A 23,016-nucleotide genomic window follows, 5' to 3' on the forward strand; every position below is an offset into this window, starting at 1 on the left:
TCTGATGCCTCCGTGGAGGGTGGGCCCAGCAGGGCCGGGGGCCACCCCTGGGGAGGGGGCTGTCACGGAGGGTGTCCCCGGGGAAGCCAGGTCTGGAGGCCCCTGCAGGACGGAGAGGGCCTGCTCTCCGGGCAGAGGGGACAGCAGGAGCGAAGGCCCAGGCAGGAGAGAGCCTTGGGCCTGGTGGTCGGCCAGCTCCAAGTGCTGGAAGGAGGGGCGCTGGGACGCGGGCGGCCTAGACCAGGAGCTGGATGTCCCTGCGGCCCACTCCCCTGGCCTTAGGGCGAGGACCATCCAGGGGTGGGAGGCCGTGGGGAAAGGGGCCGGTGGGCACTCGCCCCGGATGACCAGGAGGGAGCCGCGTGTCCCCAGGGACACAGAGGCCAGGAAGGCAGGGGCCTGGGGGTCCCAGCTGGTGGGCAGCACCCAGTGTCCCTCCCCCACTCCCTCCTGCTAATGACAGGGTCACTGCACTGAGCAGCGAGGTGTGTGCTGCCGCTGCCTCAATTATTTATCTGGTGCCGCTGCCGGTTTCCGCTTGTCTCAGCAGCTCTGTGTCAGGCCGCGCTCAGCTGGGCTCCGCGGCACCACGCCTGGGCCTGGGCAGGGAACCAGCGCCCGCAGCTCAGGGAGGGCCGAGGGGCTGCTCCAGGGGCCCTGGGGGCCAGGCAGAGGGTGGCTTCTGCAGGGATCTGCCCTTGGGCTGTGGGGACGGGGCCAGCGCACAGCAGGCTCCTCCAGGCACACCTGCACCCCACCTGGCTGAGGCCACCTCGCCTGCCAGTGGCCCGGGAACACATTCAGCCAGCGTTTATGGGGCGCCAGCTGTATGCCAGGCACAGGCCACACCAGCTCCCTAAGGAGGAGGGGCTCCAGCCAGCACCAGGGACGGTTAGGGGATGACCCTGCGCCCACTGACTCTGGGACCTGAGGGGGATCAGCAGCAGGACTTACTCCCTCACTGCTGTGGGCCTCGTTGCCTGCCGTGGGAAGGGACCCGGCTCCTCCCTGCCTCCCCCGCAGCCCGGGGCCCAGCTGCCTCAGGGTCTGAGCCTCTACCCCCTCTTACTTCTCCACGTCTGGGTGCAGGCCACGGCTCTGGGGCTCCCTTGCGCACCCCTGTGCCCAGCCCCGCGCCTGCCATTTGACCTTTTAGAGCCACCAAGGTGCCTTCTGACCAGGGCCTTCAAACAGGGTCGGTTTGTCCCCCTTCCCCTCCAGGGACATTTGGCAAGTGCTGGACTCTGGGTCGTCACAGCTGGGGAGGGGACTTGGGTCCTGGCATCCAGACGCTGAGGCGGGGGACGCGGCGACCATCTTGCAATACACAAGACGGCCATGGCACCGGGGGCCAGAGCCTGGGAGGGACGACGGTGTCCCAGTGCCTGAAGGGCACAGGGACTGGGCCAAGGTCCCCTGCTGGGTCCTTGGGAGACCCTGGCTCCCAGGGCAGGCTCCCGGCCCATCCTGCCAGGTGGGTGCCCTTGGCCTGTGCCAGGCTCCGTGGGAGGACGGAGGGGGCTGGGGGGGAGACGGAGGAGGGAGGAGGAGGAGGGAGGAGCAGGGAGGAGGCTGGAGGGAGGAGGCTGGAGGGGCTGGAGGACAAGGAGGAGGGAGGAGGAGGGAGAGGATGGAGGAGGAGGGGGGAGCAGGGAGGAGGCTGGAGGGGCTGGAGGAGGAGCTGAGGGCAGGCGGAGGCCCAGGTCTCCATAAAGTCGAGGCGTGGCCTGTCTGCCTCCCGCCATCTCGGTGCCTCCCTTCGGGTGCGGCTTTTTTATCTCCTCCTAAACGCACAGGCCTCTCCGCCCCCATCTCAGATTTTACTCCATGTTTTTTATTACACAAAAGAGAAAAAATCTGTCGGTAAAATTTATCCCCGGGACCGCGGGTTTTATTACTAGGAAAACACTCGCGCACCCCGCGCCGCGGACCCCCGCACGGAGGGAGCAGGACTCGTCCCGCCGTAAATCCCGGTTCAGGGGGAGGGACAGGCGGAGGGACAGGCGGAGGGACAGGCGCGGTTCAAGGACGAGCCGGTTTTCTAGGTTTCCATCTCGTTCTCTGGGGCCACGTCTGGGGGCAGAGGAGGAGCCCGTTCTAGGCCTTAGCCGCGGAGGCCGAGTGGCTCTCACGGGGTGACAGGCTGGGGACAGCACACCGGGTTCTGGCCACGGTCATCTCCCCCCCCTGCCTCAAGGGAGGCCCCGGGAAAGGGAGGCCGGGCCCTCTCAGGTGGCAGCCAGGGGCTTCTGTACCCTGGGGTCAGGGGTCCCGGGGTGGGGGTCCCGGCTGTGGGCGGAGGGTGACGGGCGCCAGGTGGAGGTGCACCTGCGGACACCTGCCCTTTCACTCTGGACACTTCCCAGGTGGCCCAGGACAGAGGAAGTGGGGTGCAGGTGCGGGGCCTGCCCACTAGGGGCCAGCGGGCGGGAGGCGCAGGGTCACCGTCACCTGAGGGAGCAGCCAGGAAGGCGGTGGCCAAAGCTTGGTGTTGGCCAAGCGTCACCTGGTGATGTCCAGGATCCCTCTGGAGGGAGGGTCACCCGGGAGGGCTTCCTGGGGGAGGCGGTGCTTCTCTCCCTGGGTCGGGTTCTGAGCACGAAGCGAGACCCATTTCCTGCCCCCGCAGTCCACCTGGGTTCCTGTGCGTGGCTCTGCCCTGGGACAGCCACTTCACCTCGGCCACCTCGGGTCCTCAGGTAGGAGGGGCTCGCGCAGCGTCCTCAGCAGGCCTGAGAGAGGGCCAGGGGCAGAGGCTGGCCGCTGGGCAGGCTGGCTCCTGCTGAGGTGCCAGGGGCGGCAGACGGGCAGGGAATGAAAGAAGAGGCCGATCGAGAGGCCGGCAGGAGCCAGAGGCCCCCTGCAAGGTGCCAGGAGAGAAAGCAGCGCCCAGGAACGCGCTGTCCCCAAAGCCGCCCAGGGCAGGACAGGGGACGCTGTGAGCGAGGGCCCTGAGTGGGGCCAGGTCGGATGGACAGTCAGCAAAGCCGATGAGGAGAAGAGACAGTGTTCTGCTGAGAGGGGACCAGGAGGGGACGCCCAGGAGGGGACGCCCAGGAGGGGACAGGCAGGTCGTCCCTGTCCCAGGGCTGCTTCTGACGGATCTCGTTCACTCATTCAGGATATTTAACTGAACAGGGTCTTGACCGTGAGCCGCGAGGCAGGGGCGCCCTCCACCGTCCGCGGCTCCGACCCCCAGCTCAGCACCTGGGATGGCAGCCTGAGCCCCCAGGCTGAGGAGCAGGAGGGACCCTCGGCTTCGCAAGGCAGAGTCACCGAGACGGAGCTCGCCCACACCGCCGTCCACCTGGGGCACTCTGACCAGCCGGGCGGTGGCCGCGGACCAGGCCTGCAGGGAGGCTCCAGAGGAGCCTGGGGTAGGCCTTCTAGGGGTCCCGGCAGGACACTGTTCTGAACAGGAAAACGTCCCAATCACGCAGAGGAGGCGGCCTGACCAGACACGGGCGCTGTACGTGGCTGAGCAAAAAATTCCTGCTGGGACTCACAGTGTGCTGGGACCGGGCCTCCATAATTTCACTGGATCCTCGAGACCGAGACTCCAGGCGCTATGGCGCCTGGACACGCCCAGGGCTGTTGCGTAACTGAACTGGGAGCTGCATCTCTTCACCCCCATTTCGCAGATGAAGAAACTGAGGCTGAGAAGCAAGTGAACTTCCCAAGCAGCAGCGGCGGAGCTGCCCCTCAGCATGGGTTAGCGGGTGGACTGTGAGAGGCTGGTGGCCGTCACAGAACCCTAGATTCAGATCCAGCTCTACCACTCAGCTTACTGCTGTGTGACCCTGGAGAGGTCTCTGGGCTTCAGTCTCTTCACCTGCAGAGTGGGAGCCCACCTGCAAGGTGCTTGAGTGAGAATTCAGCCCGTAAGAGTGTGCGCACAGGCAGCCCAGTGTGCTGCCCGGCACAGGGTCTAGTAACAGAGAAGGGGTGATAATTTGGAAGTCTCCTTTTATCCATGGGGGTCAGTTCCAAGATCCCAATGGTGCCTGAGACCTCAGATAGTACTGAACCCTCTAGATATTGTGTTTCCCTATATATACCTACTTTTGATAAAGTTGAATTTGTGAATTAGGCATGGTAAGAGATCAACAACGAGGATAATAGAGTGTATGAATTATAACAATGTAATTATATTTATATACATACAAGTTATAGGAATGTAATCTCTCTCTCTCTTTTTTGTGCATACGCATAGACAACCTGATAACAAAGTTGGCTACTAACAGGAGGGTAATATATAGAGTGTGGATACTCTGGACAAAGGAAAAATTCATGTCCCAGGCAGGATGGAATGGAATGGTGTGAGATTTCATTACCCTATTCAGAATGGCAAAATATTTGAAATTTATGGATTCTTTGTTTCTAGATTTTTCCATGTGGTACTATCAGATTTTGGTTGACCATGGATAACTGTGACCATAGAAAATGAAGTCTGAGATGAGGGGAAGCGACTGCAGCTAGCCCTCAATCAGTGCTTATTGCACGCTAGGTATTGCTTGCAAACGGGAACTCGTGTGACTGTGTGACAAAATAGTCCGTGCATATTTGCTATTATTAATTTTTACTTATGTCCAAAGTAGGGAGGTGGCCAGAGTGGGTAGCAGATGCATAACCAGAGCTTAGGAAAGAGTGGCTCTTTCCCTCCGGTTCTGACAGTGCCTCTGCCGTGAATTCCCCACGCCCCACCACGGTGCTGTCTCCGAGAGGCAGATGGCTGGGCTGTGGATCCTGCAGCTCTCCTTGGCAAGGCTTCCCTGGGCCTCAGTTTCCCTGAAAGTCTCCTAAGGACGTCAGGGCAGGACGACTGCTGAACCCTTTCCAGCCCACATGTTCTGGATCGTGAGCAGCGGCCCCAGCTGGCCACGGCCTCTCACACCCCCAGGCCGCCAGGCCTGGTCCCCGGGTGCACCTGTCCCCCACCTGTGAACCTGGCTGTGGCCAGGCCAATGGGCTTGGTCCAGCCATCTGCGTGAGAGGCCACTGGCCCACGGGCCACGTTTTAATTCAAGAAACAAATAAGTCTCCAACTTCAGCAGCTTCACCAACAGCCCCGGGTGCCATCATCCAAAAAAGGAAAAAATAAAAGTAAGGGGGGAAATCACCCCCCTCCACCCTCCCACCTCCTTCTCTTTGTGTTCCACAAAACCAATTACAGGTTGGAAATAGCTGTAATAAACTTGATATCCCACTTACGGGCCGATCCCGCGGCGGCTGGGAAGGTGAGAGGCTGGGGTGGAGGCTGCTGTTGTTGCCGGAGCTGTTTAAATTGCCTCCTGCATTATCCCACCTCCTCTCCAGCTGGGAGGGAATTTGCTCTCTTGAAAGCGGAGCAGCTGAGGTCTCCATGACCAGGAGCCACAGGGAGGGTGTGCGCAGAGGGTTTTAATGAACTGATTAGCTATGGAGGAGGGGATGGCCCTGGGATCCTGCCTCAGCTCAGTGCAGGTTCAAATCCCAGCACGGGCTGATCATGCTCCCTGGCTGTAAACGGTCGTGAGGGATCACTGCCCAACCAGGTGGCCGTAGGGAAGGTCATTAAGTGAGATAATGCAAGTGACGAATGTCAGCCAGAACACTGAGCTGAGCTTGGGAAGAATCGGTTCTGCTGGGGGCTCTCCATTCCCTGGCTCTGGGTTTTCAGGCAGATCCCAGATCTTCTCTGACCCTCGGTCTCCTCATCTGGAAAATGAGGGCTGTTGGTTGAACTTGTGTCTCAGAGTTGTTAGAAACGCTGAGAGGGACAGAAACAGGCAGAAGCATCCTGTAAAACGGCAGAGGGACGTGAACACTACTATTAAGCTTTGTTCCTAAGCTGTGGAAGGTGATGAGCATTTCTAGAAACTTCTACCATGCAACTGTCACCTAGAAGTCCCTTTCCCATCTCATTCAACCCTGCGTGTCCAGCATGAGGACTGGCACATAGTATGTCCTCAAGTACATCTGTGAAGTGGACACAGAGTCAGTCAAGGAAGGAGTGGACTTCTGGTCCGCGTACGTGGGCCTGCCCTCAGCTCCGACGCTGGAAATTCTGCTGAGAAAACGCCCCTGAGGCCCAGGACGGAGACCCCCGGATCAGCTAAGCCTGGGGAAGGGATCCCTGCAGCTCGGGGCACAGTGTGTCTGTGAGGTTGTCGGCTGGCGCCTGGGACAGCTGCAGACCCTGCAGGTGGGGGTCAGGGACCCGACTCCCTGCAGTTTCTGAACCTGTGCCCCCTGGCTCCTCCGGTCGGGCTGCAGCCAGGATCTGGAACCTGTTGTGCCCAGTGCTGTCCCCAACTCCAGAGGCTCTGGTCCACGGTGGACTCTCCTTCTCATCCTCATGGGAAGGAACATTTTATAGGTGCAAAGACTGTCGCTAGGAGGGGGCCACGTGCCGGCTGCCTGGGGAGGGGGGCGGTGAAGAGGAGACTCGAACCTGGGCCTGACTCCAAAGTCCAGATGGAGGGGCCCGGCAGGAGGGCTGGGGGGGGGCCAGGAAGGGGGAGGGCACGCTAGGCACAGGGACACCTAGGCAGGGGGACTCGGAGGAGGTGAGAAAAGGAAGGTGGAGAGGAAGCAGGGGACCGCGATGTGGCCACCCGATGGCCTGCCGTGTGGGGGAGGGGCACAGGACACCCGGCCTTCTTGTGGCCATGGCGACCCAGGACCCCTCTCCCCTAACCCTCCCCTCCCACCTGCTGTCCACCCTGAAGCGGCTCTCTCAGCTCCTAGGCCTGGGAGCCGGGCCAGAGGTGTGGCCAGGGACCTGGGGGACAGGAAGAAGGGGACATCAGATTCCCGAGGACAAGAGGGAGGGGCATGTCCTCGAGTCAGGTGCCGCTCACTCTTGGTGGCCGGGCCCACCCTGCTGCGTCTCCCTGTTCCTGGCAGGGCGGGGCTGGGTGACTGGCCCTCCCCGCCTGGGGACCCGGGTTGACAGAGACAGCTGGCATCGTAAATTGCCTTGTCTCATCTGGTTACCGTGACGGCAGACGCAGCTCGGGGACGGGCCGGGGGGCAGGCAGAGTGGCAAGCAGAGGGGCGGCCGTGGCCTCCTCCTGGACCCGGCACCGTGTGTGGGCAGGGGCGCGGGCAGGGGCGCCACCGGTGTGACCAGTGTGTATGTGGGGGGCAGCTCCTGTAGGTGAGCACGCGTGTGAGCAGCAAGCCTGTGTGTGTGCGTGTGTGTGCGTGTGTGTGTGCCTGTGTGCGTGTATGCGTGTGTGCCTGTGCATGCGTGTGCGTGTGCATGTGCGTGAGGCCAGTCCCGATGGGGACGTCCAGGTGTGCTTCTGGACCTTTGCATCCAAGACCCAGGGTTCACTGGGCTCCTGACCAGGTGCGCCCGCAGCTGCAAGCCCCGCGGACCTCCCGCTGCCTCCTCTGGCCAGACTGGGAGGCCAGCAGGCGGGTGGGGAGGGAAGGCCTGGTCCCAAGCTGGTCTCTCGGTGGGAGAAGCAACCGGCGAGCCTGGCCCCTCGCCATTCCACCAACTGGACACAAAAACCACAGTGACCGGCCGCCCGAGCTCCCCACATCCCATCAGCCACGGCCGGAAGCCCGGCAAGAAGCAGGAAGGACCTGCAGCCGCTTCAGCTCCAGCGCGCAGTGCCATCGCCAGGGCAGCGGTGGGGGGAGGGGTGTGACCATGTCCACTTCCCCGGGAGCCCGCTCCAGAGGCTCAGGTTCACCGAGTCCTGGATGGAACCTGCATCTGCATTTTTAACAAGAACCAGAGCCTTGCGGGGGGAGGAGGGCCAGGAGGGGAGGCCGGGAGGGGAGGCCAGGAGGGGAGGCCGGGAGGGGAGGCCGGGCTTCCTCTATCCCTGACGGGGCTGCTCCACGGGCAGCGCTCAGGAGGGGCCTGGAGCAAGTGCTGGGGGTCCGAAGCCCCTGCCTCCCGCTGCACCATGCCAGCTTGGCCGAGGCTCTTGTGACAATTGTTTTATTGGGGGGAGACGGGGCCACTGTAGGTGTCAAGCTGGGGAGCGCCCCGTGCTGATAAAATCCCCCTGAGCCGGGCCTGGGGGGCAGACCTGCAATCCCAGAGATTTGGGGGGTTGGGACAGGAGAGTCCCAAGCCTGAGGCCATCCTGAGACCCGGTCTCCGTCTAAAGTACAGAGGGCTGGGCTGTGCTGGGTGTGGAGTGACAGACAGACAGACAAACCCCGGCCGCCGTGTGCACGGTAGATCCAGGGATGAGACTGCCCTGGGTTTGGGAAGAGGCTTTGGGGACAGAGAGGAGAGGCCATTTTGCTGGACCCACTTCCAGGGTCTGAACTTGATTTTTGGGACCCACGAACCGGCGGGGCAGGTGTCTGTGTGCAAGACTCCGGCTCAAGGCGCCTGCCTGTGACACCTCCTACCATGTCCCTCCACGGTCACCCGTGACACTCAGGCCCACGCCCCCCTCAGGGAGCACACCTGTGTGGACAGGTGGCTTCTAGCAAAGGCTCAGCGTGGGGACAGTTGGCCAGCTTGCGCCAATCTAGCTGACCCTCGAAGTCAGGAGGGGCCGCCAGCCCTCGGGAGGGACCTGCTGTGCCCATCTGCCTGGCACCGCGTACAGCAGGCGCCGCAGACAGCTGGGCCCGTGCCAGCGGGTTGGCCGCGGGGAGTGCCACCGACCGTCCACCAGCCCACCTGCTGACCGAGGGCGGCTTCGGCCTGGACCCTGGCGCATGGCGGGTCCCCTCTGAACCTGACACCCAGCACGCATCACCGCCCACAGCCCGGCCTCGGGGCTTGTCTGTCTGTCCATCCGCTGGCCACTCCTGGGCCTGAACACTCTCCCGGGAGCCCAGCCACCAACCGGCTGAGGGCCTGGGACAGTCACTCTCTCTGGGCCTCGGTTCCCTCATCGGTGACGACGGGGGAGGGCGGCCCATGTCTGAGTTCCTCAGCTGCTGGCCAGGGGGGGAGGTTGTGGCCGCAGGCGACCCCAGGGGGCAGTTCTGCGCTCAGCGGTCACTGCTGGACCTGCAGGCTCTGGGAACTCAGCGACCTTCAGGGAAGACTTGTCGCGGCCCCACTACGTGCCGGAAGCTGTTTTAGGAGCAAGGATACAGACCAGACGGGAGGTGGACCAAGTCCCTCTCCTCCTGGGGCCCACCGTCTAGAGGAGGATGGAGGGACCGCGCCAGGGGACGGACGACGCAAATGGAGTGACGGACGCGGAGGGGGCTGCCACGGAGGCCACGGAGGCTGACCCACGTGGGCGGGCAGGGACGGGCCTGCTCAGGGGGACCCAGCTCCCCCTCCTCCCTGTGGCTCCTCTCGATTCCCTTGTGATGGCCCCGGCCTCTCGTTGGGCCTGGGGCTGCCCCGTGGAGCCCTCTCATCCTGCAGATGGGGATCCTGAGACTCGACCCGGCCCCGGGCTCCCCCAGCCTCATGGTCTATCCCACAGCCTTTGATTCCAACTTGTTTTGTGTGGGGGGGGAGGTACCGGGAGGGGACTCGGGGCACTCGGCCACCGAGCCGCACCCCAGCCCCAGTTTGTGTTTTATTTGGAGACAGGGTCTCCCTGAGCTGCTCAGGGCCTTGCTAAATTGCTGAGGCTGGCTTTGAACCCTCGATCCTCCTGCCCCAGCCTCCCGAGCTGCCGGGATGACAGGCGTGGGCCAGTGCGCGGGGCCGACTTTGAACATTTTTAAACATACAGAAGAGGGTTAAGGATTTTAAAGCCGGTTCCTATACCCACGGCCTGGTTCTCCCACAGAACCTGGCCCGCCTGCTTCCCGGGACACTTCTCCCTACACTTCCGTCCCGTCTGGCTGGGGATCAGCCCGGGCTCCCCCTGGAGCTGCTCCAGCCTGCGCTTCCCCGGCCTCCTTCAGCCCTGCTCGCGGGATCCACGGCACGGTGAGCTGCAGCCGTGGGCCCTTCCACGCGGCGACGTAGAGGTCGACATCTGTTTGCAAGGCTTTTTCTTTTGAGGTAAAAGCGACGCACACTGAACTGCACACGCTCACGTGCCCCCTGCTCGGGGTTTTTGAGTTTTGACAAACGCCTTCACCAGTGTGACCCCAACCCCCCCAGGATTCACAGCACCTCCGCCCCTCCAGAAAGCTCCCCTGCCCCTGGCTGTCCCTTGCGGCCCCCAGAAGCCACCATTAATCTGATTTTTTTCCCCTCACCCTGTTCCTCTGCTAGAATTTTCCATAAACGGAGTCGTATCATGCGCAGTTTAAGTGCAGGCTCTTTTGTGCCAGCAGAATCTTCTTGAGATCCACCGGCTGTGTGTTCCCCTAGCTGTTCCTTTTCACAGCTGCGTGGTATTCCATTGTAAGGAGAAACCGTCGATTGTTCAGTCACCCTTTGGTTAACAGGCACCTGGACACTTCCCAGTTTGGCTCTACCCCATACAGCTTCTGAGCGTATTCTTGGACACACCTTCTCTTCCTTTTGCAGCTGCTCCATTTGACAGAGACAGTTGGGTTTGACGGAGGTTTCCAGAAGGACGACCCTGTGCGGGTGCTAGGCTGGGTGTGGCCTGGGTAACGGGGGCTTTGGGCCCCCCAGAGGGCACAGGGTGACTTGTTATAGTGACGGAAATGTGACTCGTTGCCCAGCGAGGCCGTGGGTCCAGGTCAGCCTGGGGCATGGAGAAGGATGGAGGCGGTGGGAGAGGGTCTGGAGGGTCAAGGGAAGGTGTCAACAGAAGGACAGACGGCACCGACTGTCCCGGAATCCACGGGGCCGGGTCGAGTGGCCCCTGACCCTGGAACGTTCCAGGAGACCCCCGTTCCCCGTCCTGTTGTTCCGGAGCTGGGCAGAGGGGGGCTTCCGCCCACTGGGGCTCCCTCTGGGGAGGGGGACAAGCGTGGGGAGGACGGTCATCAGAGAGGCGCCCACTGAAGTGCCACGCGCTCCCGTGGCTGGCCCGCGAGCAGCAGTAGCGAGCTCACCGTGGGGAGAGCTGGCCCCTGGGTCTCCTCAGAGCCAGCCTCTGTGAATGGGGACAGGAGCGGAGGGGGACGCCAGCTCTCCACCCGCCACCCACCCCCGGGGGCTTCCCGGGCCTGAGGCCACCTGGGCGTCTCGGAGCAGGTTCTGTGCTGGGCCCTGGAAATCCGAGTCCCTGGTCATGTCTGCAGGAGGCCTCTCCACTTTGCACTGGCCACAGAAATGGGGTGGCCAACCTGATTTTGAGCAAGGGAGAGGCCTCCGGGCCTTCCCTGGACCTGACCCCCTTGGGCGGGTCGACCCTGGTCTGGGTGAGCAGGCCCCCTGCTCCTGTCTACTGGCTCGTCCTGGCTCCGTCACTGTGACTGAGCTCAGAGGCCGTCCTTACATCTCTGGGCGGCCCCCTCTCTGCCGGAACCAAGAGGTGAGATTCCCTCTGAGCCCAGAGGTTGTCAAGGTGAGCAAGAAGGAGTGGTTGCAGCCTTTCTGGGGCTTTGTGGTAAATACCTTGACAGTACCAGACTGTGAGCTGCAGGAGGGCAAGGACAGGGACTCTTTTGTTCCACAGTATCTACCCTCAGTCCTGGCCTGATCCCGTGGTGAGGACATGATCAACCCACCTCCAGATGCATGGCTGACCATGCTTTTCTACAAGTTGGGCCATTGGCATCCCTGAATCATCTTTGAGATAGACCAGAGACGTTCAGCAACTTGCCCTAAGACACACAGCAGCAGTCTAACAGTAGGGCCAGGTCCATGTCAGCCACACCCAGTCGTTAGATGTCGGCCCTGAGTTCCTAACAGAGCCTGGGGCAGGAGGGTGACCCGGGAGCTCCTGTCTTGGGTCCCATTGCCCACCTGGTCCGCAGGAGGGTGGGTCTATTTACTCTGGGGGATGGTGGAGAATCGAAGCGTCTAGTGCTGGGTCCTATGATAAGGTCGCTGTCCAGTGAAAATCACCCTGAATATTAAAACCAAGAAATCTTTACCTGGCACAGAACGAGAACTTGGTATCATTACAACCAAAAAAAAAAAAAAAAAAATCCCGTTTGCTTTTCATTGCGGATCTGGTGGCGGTTTGTTCTCTTGTCCCCCGAGGACGCGGCTTCGTGGGCAGGATTATTAAAAGAGAAAAACAAGGAGAAGACAATGGGAGGCCTGGGGTCTGGAGCAGACCCCGGAGCTCGGCCAGCGGCTGCGCCGACTCCCTCCAGCCCAGAGGCTCCTCATCTGTGTGACGGGGACACGGTGGCCCCTTCCAGGGTGGGGGCAGGGATGATGGCAGGGCGGGTGACGTCACTGCTCGGTGCTCACACCTGACAGGACTCGCGGCCCTGCTCCCAGGGAGACCCAGCCTGCACCCGGAGGTTGATGCCCAGAGAAGAGGCGGTCACTGCAGAAGCAGGGGACAGATGACTGGGGGACACGCGGGAGTGGAAGGCGTCACTAGAACCCAAGCCAGAAGAAGGTGCTGTCCCAGGGGAGCCACGCGGAGGTCAGAGCGGCTGCCCAGGCCCTGAGGGGGACAGAGCTTGCTGTGTTCAGGAAAAGAGAGGCGAAGGGACCTCGAGGAGGGGCGGGCAAGGGGGAGACCGATGGGCCTCGGCTCAGAGAGCCCCGGGGTCAGATCACCTATGGTCTTACGGCTGCCGCAAGGAGGCTGGATCTCACGCTGCGAGGAAGGGAAGGTGTCGGAGGGTCAAACGGAGGAGACACCTGGTGTCTGTGTTTCGAAGACCCCTCCAGCCGTGGGTAGGGGAGGAGCTCCCTGGTCAGGGGCTCTGCCACTCTGGGGGAGGACAGTGGCTGCCGCCTGGGTGTGAGGGGACAGGGGTGGGGTCTTTTAATTCTGGTTCCCCAGGGCTGGTGGTCAGCCACAGGAAGGACCGGAGCACAGAGCGGGGGACGAGCCCCCCGCGGCCAGCGGAAGTTGGAAAGCTCCGCCTGGCTCTGCCGGGAGCCGGGTCCTGGGGGAGGGTGGTGGCTGGTGGGGCGGGGGGACAGTGCAGGGTGACACCAGGCGGCTCCCTGCAGAGGGTGTGTGGCCAATTCAGAGAGCAGGGGGGACGCTTCTGAAATGCTGGAAACGGAACTCCCAGAGCCACGCAGCGAGGTCCACTGTGTCCTGGTGGCTGACCCTGTCTGTCTGAAGTCCCTGTCATGGCCCGGGTCCTGGGGCTGAGGGAAGCCCACGGTTGCAGTGGGAAGCAAGGGGGGGGGCTCCTGTCCCCTAGAGTGACAGTGGGGGGTGACCTCAGACCTGGGAGAGAGGGCAGCTGCCCTCCCAGAGCCGCCGTCTGACGGCACATGGATACGTGAGCTCGCGGCTCTGGTGGGGACACAGCGTGGCTCCTGTGGGACACGCAGCTCTCCCCAGAGGTGCACCCCAGGACTTGAGGAAGCTTCTGGACCAAGAGGGGGCGTCCGTCCAGGTGTGCGTCCTGGCTGAGGGCGCCCAGTTTCCCGTGGACTACCCCCCTCCCCTCCCCCTCCCCCTCCCCCCCAGGAAGACCTCCCAACCCAAGATCAAGGTCTCGGGGTCCTTCTTCATCCTCTGAGAAGGGACAGTCACCCAAAGCCTCCAGCAAGTGCCCAAGCAGTGCCTCGGGGTCACAGGTGCCCCAGGCAGGTCACCTGAATCGGGTCAGCGTCACCCGCAGGTGGTACCGGCGCCTGCTGAGGCTGCGGCTCGCCTGCTCTGTGCGGTGACACTTGTTTGCCGCTCACTTGCTCCTGGACAGGGAGCCTCACTGGGGAAGCCGAGGACATCAGGAGCAGCTGACCAGCCCAGGAGGGAGGTGGCCCTGAGCTGACGCAGACGCAGAATTCACTGCAAAACGCCCCGGAGCCTGGCTTCCACCGTAGCACCCCCCGGGGACAGGGCTGAGGAGGTGCCTGCCTCCCGTGGCCCTGTGGCACCGAGGTCTGCCTGTCCTGGTCCCCGGGGCACAGGGTCGGCCGGCCCCCATGGCCCCGTCCCGGAGCCCCTCCCCCCTGCACACCCACCGCGTCCAGCTCTTTGGGGAACCAGCTGGTGGCACACGGGTGACCACCCGAGGCAGTGTCTGAGGACAGGGCAGGCCACAGCCACGGTCCCAGCCGCTCGCCTGAGTGGCACCGGGTCCTTCTGCACATAACGGGGAGCTGGGGACACCTGCCTTTGGGGACCATCTCTGCTTCTCCTGTGCTTCCCAGGACCCCAGACGTCCCTCATGCCCCGTTCACAGCCCCCAAGTACGGCCACCCCCTGGGCACCTTCTACCAAAGGCCAAGGAACAAAACTCAGGGGCCGGGAGCGTTCCTCCGCGAGGTTGAAACGGATTCTTTTCTCCCCCGCGACAGCAGAGTTTGGACTCCTCCGCAGGTGCAGGGAGGCGGGAGGCCGGCCTTCACCCCTGCACCCAGCGCACCTCCATCAAGCACCTCCCTCGTGCCAGGCACAGTGCTGGGTGCCGGGGACAGCCCCTGGGGCGCTGGTGAAGGCACGCAGTGTTTCTCTAAGAGCCGGGAAGTGACTCTCTGAAGCGTCGCGAGCCACACGGTGTAGGCTGCAGCCTGGGTTTGCTCTGGGGACCACACAAGCCCACGCGTGGGGCCGAGTTCCAACACAACTGTGGACATGGGCGTGGTCCATCCACTCTCGAGGGTCCAGGGCAGACCCACAGTGTTCCCGACTTTAAAGGGGGAGCCAGGGTGGTCGAGGAGCAGGTGGGGGAGGGGGTTTGTGGTGGGAGCCTCCAGAGTCAGCACCCCGCATCACAGCGCAGCCTCCCTCCCAGGACTCCCCCTTTCTCCAGGCTTCCCGAGGTCCTGGGGTCTCCTTCCCCGAGGTCTCCAAACCCTTTCTTCCCTCTCTCCAAGCCCCCGAGGGCTGCTGTGGAGAGAGGGAGGGCCAGGGAATCCAGATTTTTCCCAGAGAGGAGGCCTAAGCAGGAGGCCAGGGGAGAGTCCTAGGAGGCTCCACCGCAGACCAGGGGCCTGGACGGCCAGCTCCCACACCCTGTCCCTCTGACGGCCTGGCCCCCACCTTCTAACCCTGGGCTGGCTGGGAACTTCCTCCGCTTCCCACGGAGCCTCCCCCAGGATGCCCGCCAGCGGACTGCCCATTGGGTCTCTGATGTGTCTCCTCAAATCCTCTGGCCCTCAGGGGACAGTGGCAGAAGCCACGGTCTTTCCTCAGCCCTGAGACAACCCACTCCTGTTACAGCCAGGTCACCGCCTGCCCTGCAGACCGGGCGCCCTCTGTGCAGGAATTACAGCCTCCTCAGCCTCCGCTCCCTGGGGTGGGGGCTGAGCCTCCGTCACCATGTGGGCCTCCCCCAGGACAGGAATCAGCTCTCCTGTCCCCGTGTGTCTGGGGACGTCTGAGGCACAACCTGGTGTCCCCACTGGCGGTGTTTCCCCAGCAGAGTGGGGACCCCTAGGAAGTCACGGGGCCCCTCCTCTCCCGGGGGACACAAGCCTGGGCCAGTCCATGTCCCCAAGGTCCCTGTGTGGTGCAGTTGGGGCACGGTGCAGAGTGGCCTCAGGTCCAGGCTCTCTCTCCTCTTTCCTGCTGCTCCTGGGGTGGCCTTGGGCCCGCTCTGGCCAACGGAGAGAGGTGGCAACGCACCCGTCCCGCAGCGAGGCCGCAGGGGGCCTGCTCCTGTCCACGGGCCTCTGCCATGGCCATGGGAACCTGTCGGACCAGCCTGGGGAGCCCAGGGACAGCTGGGTCAGGGCTGAGTCTTCCCTGTTGTCCCAGCAAGGACAGCCCGGGGCTTCCCACCCCGCCAACGGGGAGTGAGCCCAGCTGCCCAGCTCATCCCCCAGATGTGTGAGCAAAAGTGCTCATTGTTGCACGCCTCCGGCCCCGTGGTCATCTGTGGCACCGAGTTACCATGGCAACAGATACTGATACCCATGCAGCCAAGAATCAGCGATCCGAGTGCAGTTGGGGTCAGCTCTTTGCTCCGCCGCACACCGGCTGTGTGACCTGGAAGGGGCTGCCGAGCCTCTCTGAGCTTGCCTTCTCGTGTGTCCCTCGAGAATGACCACGGACATCATCTCACAGGGTGTCGTCAGGATCGACGACTTCGCAGAAAGTGCTGAGGGCAGAGCCGGCCACCCAGCAAGTGGTCAATAAATATTGACTCACGGTAATGTCGCTGTTCCAAAGTCCTGAGGAGAAATCTCGGTCATTTCCATCTTGTCTGCCTCTGACAGGAAGGGACTCCCCCAACTCCATCTCCGTCACCCTTAATGGATCCCGTCAAATCCCTGAAGCCTTCCCCTCCACGTTCCAGTCTCCCTGGCTCAGAAGAAAACTGCTGCAGAGAACAGCGGCCAGGACCCGGGTCCTGCCACAGCGTCGCTGGCTGGGCCCCTGCCCCGGGCCTCCCTGCCCGGGCCTCCCTGCCCTGGCCTCCCTGCCCCGGCCTCCCTGCCCCCAGCCTCCCTGCCCCGGCCTGCGGGCTTCAGGGAGGAGGCGCACACTGCTCAAGCTCCCTGGCTGGGCGGATGTGCTGCCGAAAATGTGCGTGAAGAGCGGGGGAATCAGCCAGCAAGGCCAGAGGGGGCGGCCAGCTGGTGGACGGCAGGTGGACGGCAGGGGGGAGGGTGCCTTTCCCCAGCTACTGGGAGGGGGAAGGGCGCAGGGAGCAGGCAGGGGACCCAGCACCAAGGGAGGGGCTGGCCAGGCACGCGCCCGCCCATGTGTGCATGAGGGCAAAGGCCTGCCCAGGCGGGAGGGATTGGGCTGGACCTAAGCGCCTGCAGGGGACGGGGGCAGGCGACTAAGTGACAGTTTCCAGGCCTGGAAGGGCGTTCGGAAGGCGCCCAGCTGGGAGTCCTGCTTCACACCCGCGTCTGCAACCCACGGGGCCAGGTGTGCCGCGGGGCTGCGGCCTCATCCACCTCCGAAGGCGACGAGGGGCTCGGGACCCACCCGGGGTCGGGGATCCCGGCGTCATCCCCCCGTTAATCCACGCAGTGAAGCACGTGGCACCGAGTGAGACAAGTTAAAGGCCATCGGTGGCCTCCCGGCGGCCCGGCTGGGTCTGCTCACTGGGAGGTGCGGGCCAGGGCGGTTCTCAGGCCTTTTTGGATTTCTGGGTCGCAGGGAGGAAGGGGCTGTGGCCCTGTGGACACATCACGCTGGGGACTTCCACCTGGGGGGACCATCCTGGGGTGGTCCTGCTCAGAGGCCAGCAGGACAGTCACCAGGGCCGATAAGAGGAGATGGGTACAGAGGACGCCCTCTCTACATGGAGAATCTTCTGGAAGGAGCTGCCCAGGCAGACCGCTTCGGTTGACGCCGCATGTGTCCCTCACAAGGACAGGAATTCAGAGGACAGAGATTCTGAATGTCCCCGGGGTAAAGGCCTCAAGGATTCTGACCCCTGCCCCGGCTCCCCGTCCTCTTTGTCCTCCTGAAGGAGAGCCCAGCGAGGCCCACACCAGCCAGGCAGGCTCCGGGTTCCCCTGAGACACCACAGAAGCATCTGGACAGCCGAGCCCAGCTCTGGTCTCCCGGGGGCTGCCCAGGCAGGCCATCTGGACCCCGGGGGCCTGCCCTTTCCCGGCCTGCCCACCCCCACACTCGCCCGTGGGAGAGCCACTGTCTGCAGGCGGGAGAATGTCCTCCTCGTCCCTCGCTTCTGTGGCCGGTTAAACAAAGCCACCCAGCCGGGCCGGGTCACCTGGCGCTGGCCCATGTGACATCTAAGTGGGAACAACAAGTCATCAAACGGAACGGTTTACCATCGCCTGGGATAAAACTATTTCCTTTTCAATCTTCCCTGGAAAGTGACAGATAATGACCAGCCTGGAGACGGGAATATTATTAGGGCCAAAAATAAAATAAACCCCGTAACGGCTTCCTCTTGTGGAGAAAAGCCGAGCGGCACTTCACCTCATTTAAATAGTGATTGTTTTCCCTCCCATCATCCTAAATTCCAGCCCTGCTGCCCCTCCCTCCAGGGTGAGGAGATGGCAGGTCCCCCCCACGGCTTCACGGGGTCCCTAGTCCCCGACTGTCCCCCGCTTTGCAAGCCTCCTGGGGAGATTCACCCGCAAGAGGCCGAGTGATTGCCAGGCCCCCCCCAGCCTGGCCGTCCCTGCCAAGCCCAGCAGCCTACAGTGGGCATCCAGCTAGTGTTTATTGTCATTTGACGATATTGTCACCTGGCAGGTGTGAATGGTCCCACTCAGTGCCACAGAGATGCCCGAGGGGGAATCGGGGTGTGGTCGCAGCGCCCCAGATGGTGGCCTCTGCTGCAAACTCAGCTGTGCCCCCGTCACCAGCCTCCGCTGCAGGTTCCGGCCTCGGGACCTGGCAGGAGTCCGGCCGGGGTGGTCTTTCCCCTTTGGCTCCTTTATTCATCCCTCCAAAGCCTCAGCGAGCAGACTGCTCTTTCTTTCCATCTTTATTAGTGCTGCTTTCAAGAGGGAACAGCGGAGGCCAAGGGACGGCGGGGGGGGGGGGGGGCTGGGGGCTTCTTGGCTGGTTCCGTCCCCTACCCACGCCTGGGCACCCAGGGGATCCCGTTGGAGAAGCTCCCCTGGGCACCAGGTCCAGGGGTGGGCGAGAGACAGACCTGCGGCCCAGGGACCAGGAGCCAGGAGCTGTGTCCTCAGGAGAGGACAGGAGGAAGTGTCCCCATGTTATGGATGGGTGACAGAGTCACAGCAGATGAAGTCCAAGTGCAAGCCAGGCTGCAACGCAGGTCTGCGCCCCCCTGAGGAGCTCAGTGCCCTGAGCATAGGGACACAGGGGACACTTGGGGACACACGGGACCCAGGTTTTCCTGGCCCACTCCCCTGCACTTCCTGCCATCCTCCGGCTTTGCCCAAAGCACCGATGGCCAAGGACAAGGTCCCAGGAGCCCCAGGGGTGGAGTCCACCTCTTGATGTCCCAGGACCTTTCCCCGGCCCCTGGACGTCCTGCTGCGGTCAGGCTGGACGGAGGAGGCCACGGGGACGCCCCTAAAAAGACCTTGGGGACACCGGCAGAGGCCAGGGCAAGGGGGGACTGCTCCCCGATCTCTCCCTCTGCTTGGGCATCTGTGGTGTGTGGTCACTCAGGGAGCCGGGAGGCTGGGGTGAGGAGGACGAGGCCGTCCTGCAGGGGTGGGAGAGCCGACCAGGGCTGCTGCCCCCTGCACGGCCCTCGGTCCGGGGGCCGACGGGAGGCTGTGCCGTGGGAGCCACCAGCAGCCCCATCTCAGCTCAGTGAGGGGCACCGCTCAGTGAGAGGGAGACGCAGTGGGCCTCCCCCGGGCCTCAGAAGAGGACAAGGGAGGGCCCTGGGGAGCTGAGGGGGCTGCCGAGTCCCAGGACCTTGGTGGACGGGGGGAGGGTTTCCTCTTTGCCTTCTCCCTCCTTTTGGGGAGATGCCTGTGCTCCAGCTAAACCCCCAGGTGGGAGGGTCTGGGTCTGGCACATAGTAGGTGCTCAGTAAGATTCCACTGCTGGGGAGCCTTTCTTTGGCCCGTGACTTGGTGCCTCTGCCACAGCGTGGGCATTTGGGGCTTGCTGGTTGGAAGTGGCTCAGAGGAGAAGGCACCCTTGACACCAGAACCGGCCGCTCTAGCTCCAACTCCATCCACCAGTCGATGCAGGATCCCTGGGGGCTTCCACGGTCCCCACTGTCACAAGGAGGAAATGACTGTCCTGGTTTTGCCTCTAGTGTGTGGTGGGGAAAGAGATTCAATGGCAGATGGAAATATTGTGTGTGTGTGTGTGTGTGTGTGTGTGTGTGTGTGTGCGCGCGCGCACGTGCGCTGTCATTATAAGAGACTTTCATTTTCATTTTTTCTACAATCACCATCAGTAAGTCTTTCCATGGGTCTGACTTCCATCCTGCCTGCTGTGGTTTGGTAAAGATTATTCCAGGAAATACGAGTCAGGACACCCAATACAGGGTTGGCACTATTGTTCAAAAGGAATATGGAGATAAAAATAAAGTGTGTGCCTTCTTTTAAAAAAAATTGAAAGTGCTTCCTCCACTTTCAATGGCTGCTCAGAATAAAAAGTATAATTTGCTTGACTGCCCTGGCCCGTGAGCTTATCACCGAGGGCCTAGCAACTCCAAGAGGGGAGGATTATGCAAATAGAAAATCAGCTTTCAAGAAAGTGGGCTAATCCAATATTACCCAGAGGGCGGGGTTGAGAGGGGAAGGGGAGCCACCGAGAGAGAGCTGTGGGACAGCTGTGGGCTCCTGGCACGACGCAGAGCAGAGGGACGGGCGGCAGAAGGGCCTCGCTGGCCCAGAGCCGGGTGGCAGGGGAGGGAGCCGGCCTCCAGAGCGGGCCTCCACCTCCCTGGCGCTCAGGGGGGCGGGGGTGGGCGGCCGTGAGGGTCCTTTGTTGCGGGGAGGCTCCTCCCGCCTTCAGCAGTGGCAAGAGGCTGGTGTGGGGCCAGGAGGCCACAGCAGGAAGTGACCGTTGCAGAGGGTGGACTCAGATCCACGGAGAGCACCCTGCGGGTCAGGCCCAGGCGGGTCCCCCGGGGAGGGGCACAAGGCGCCCTCTGGGCGTTGTCCCAGCGAGGCCGCTCCTCCGGGAAGCTCGGGCATCGGCAGCACCATGGACAGCTCTCCAGGTCCACTGGGGACCCGGCTGCCTGGGTGACCAGCCACCAAGACTGAGGAGCTGGCTCCGGGTTTTCTTTGGGACACAGGAAGATCATTGTCCCTTGTGACCTGGTGACTCTGGCACCCAGGACCCACCGTAATAAGGGCTTGGATTGAGGGAGCAGGACACCAGGACACTCAGAGTGGACGCACTCCATGTTATGGCGAGCTGGAGGCTGTCCCGTGGCCCGCGGCAGGCCACTGCAGGCGCTGGGCAGCACGGGGACAGGACCACTCGCGCATTTGACACTCCTTCCAGCCTCAGCATGGTGGCGGGGTTGGTCTGGGCAAGGCCACGGCACGGGGCAGGTTGGGAGTGGCAGTCATTCTGGCTACGGCGACGGTGGACAGGAATAGCACACGGGTGGACACACTGGAGAGTGATTCAGGCCCCGGGGTGGCCAGACCTGGTGGGAGATGGCCGGGGTGGGCGGGAGGTGGAGCAGGGGCTGAGGGTGGCCTCAGAGCATGAGAACCCCTGGAAAGTGGCAGGAGGGAGGGTGACGGAGAGCAGGAGGGGGCGGCCGCGAGCAGAGACAGGGCCGCAGGGACAGGGCCGCAGGGACAGGGCCGCAGAGTCAGGGCCGCAGGGACAGGGCCACAGGGACAGGGCCGCAGGGACAGGGCCGCAGAGTCAGGGCCGCAGAGACAGGGCCGCAGAGTCAGGGCCGCAGAGACAGGGGCGCAGGGACAGGGCAGCAGGGACAGGGCCACAGAGACAGGGCCGCAGAGTCAGGGCCGCAGGGACAGGGCTGCAGGGACAGGGCCGCAGAGACAGGGGCGCAGGGACAGGGCAGCAGGGACAGGGCCACAGGGACAGGGCCGCAGAGTCAGGGCCGCAGGGACAGGGCCGCAGAGTCAGGGCCGCAGGGACAGGGCTGCAGGGACAGGGCCGAAGAGACAGGGCCGCAGAGTCAGGGCCGCAGGGACAGGGCCGCAGAGTCAGGGCTGCAGAGACAGGGGCGCAGGGACAGGGCAGCAGGGACAGGGCCACAGGGACAGGGCCGCAGAGACAGGGCCGCAGAGTCAGGGCCGCAGGGACAGGGCCGCAGAGTCAGGGCCGCAGAGACAGGGGCGCAGGGACAGGGCAGCAGGGACAGGGCCACAGGGACAGGGCCACAGGGACAGGGCTGCAGAGACAGGGCCGCAGAGACAGGGCCGCAGAGTCAGGGCCGCAGAGACAGGGCCGCAGAGACAGGGGCGCAGGGACAGGGCAGCAGGGACAGGGCCACAGGGACAGGGCTGCAGGGACAAGGCCACAGGGACAGGGCCGCAGGGACAGGGCGCAGCGCAGGCCGAGGTGTAGAGCCAACCCCGCCAAGGGAGGGTCTGTTCTGCTGACCGCCAGCCTGTCCTGTGTGTCCACGTCTGTCCACAGGCACAGGCTGCCGCAGGCCCGACACCATGGGCAGGGTTGGGCTGACCAAGCCCCTCTGGTTAGATGCTGAGTGAGGAAGCCCCCACCCGCGGGCACCTGCGTGGGCCTGGGCCGGCGGCCAGGAGTGGGGGGGGAGTCTGCACTCTCCATCCGCTCTGCAGAGGAGGGGCCTGGAGACCAGAGGGCAGGGTCTGGACAGCGCCTGGCCTGGCCCCTTTCCTAGGGTCAGTGTGACTCAGGGAACCTAACACTGGACATGAGCTGAGGGAGCCAACCCCCCATTATCCAGAATGTCCTGGACTACAGCTGAGGGCCCAGCGTAAGGAGGACAAGGCACCGGCTCAAAAATACGTGCTGCAAGAGTGGGTGGTGGGTGGGTGGTGGGTGGTAGATGGAAGAGTGGGTGGTGGATGGATGGTGGATGGTGGATGGATGGATGGATGGATGGATAGATGGTGATGGTAAATGGATGGATGGATGGTGGATGGTGGGTGGTGGATGGTGGATGGTGGGTGGATAGATGGTGATAGTGGATGGTGGATGGTGGGTGGATGGATGGTGGATGGATGGATGGATGGTGATGGTGGGTGGATAGATGGTGATAGTGGATGGTGGATGGTGGGTGGATGGATGGTGGATGGATGGATGGATGGTGATGGTGGGTGGTGGGTGGTGGGTGGTGGATGGTGGATGGATGGATGGGTGGGTGGTGGATGGATGGTGATGGTGGATGGATAGATGGTGGATGGATAGATGGTGGATGGATGGATGGTGATGCTGGATGGTGGATGGTGGATGGATAGATGGTGATAGTGGATGGATGGTGGATGGTGGATGGTGGGTGGATGGATGGGTGGATGGATGGATGGATGGTGATGGTGGATGGTGGATGGTGGGTGGATGGATGGTGGATGGATGGATGGATGGTGATGGTGGGTGGTGGGTGGTGGATGGATGGTGATGGTGGATGGATAGATGGTGGATGGTGGGTGGATGGTGGATGGTGGATGGTGGGTGGTGAATGGTGGATGGTGGATGGTGATGGTGGGTGGATGGTGATGGTGGGTGGATGGTGATGGTGGGTGGATGGTGATGGTGGGTAGGTAACGGGTTGGGT

General features: G+C 63.0%; 1 protein-coding gene across 1 annotated transcript in view; it reads right to left on the reverse strand.

Annotated features, from left to right (window-relative positions):
- The window catches only part of Igsf21 (immunoglobin superfamily member 21), a 163,095-nt gene that overhangs the window by 60,520 nt on the left and 79,559 nt on the right, over window positions 1-23,016 (reverse strand). The gene's annotated exons all lie outside the window — the stretch shown is intronic.

This window comes from Urocitellus parryii (assembly GCF_045843805.1).
Source record: "Urocitellus parryii isolate mUroPar1 chromosome 11 unlocalized genomic scaffold, mUroPar1.hap1 SUPER_11_unloc_1, whole genome shotgun sequence".
NCBI lineage: Eukaryota > Metazoa > Chordata > Mammalia > Rodentia > Sciuridae > Urocitellus > Urocitellus parryii.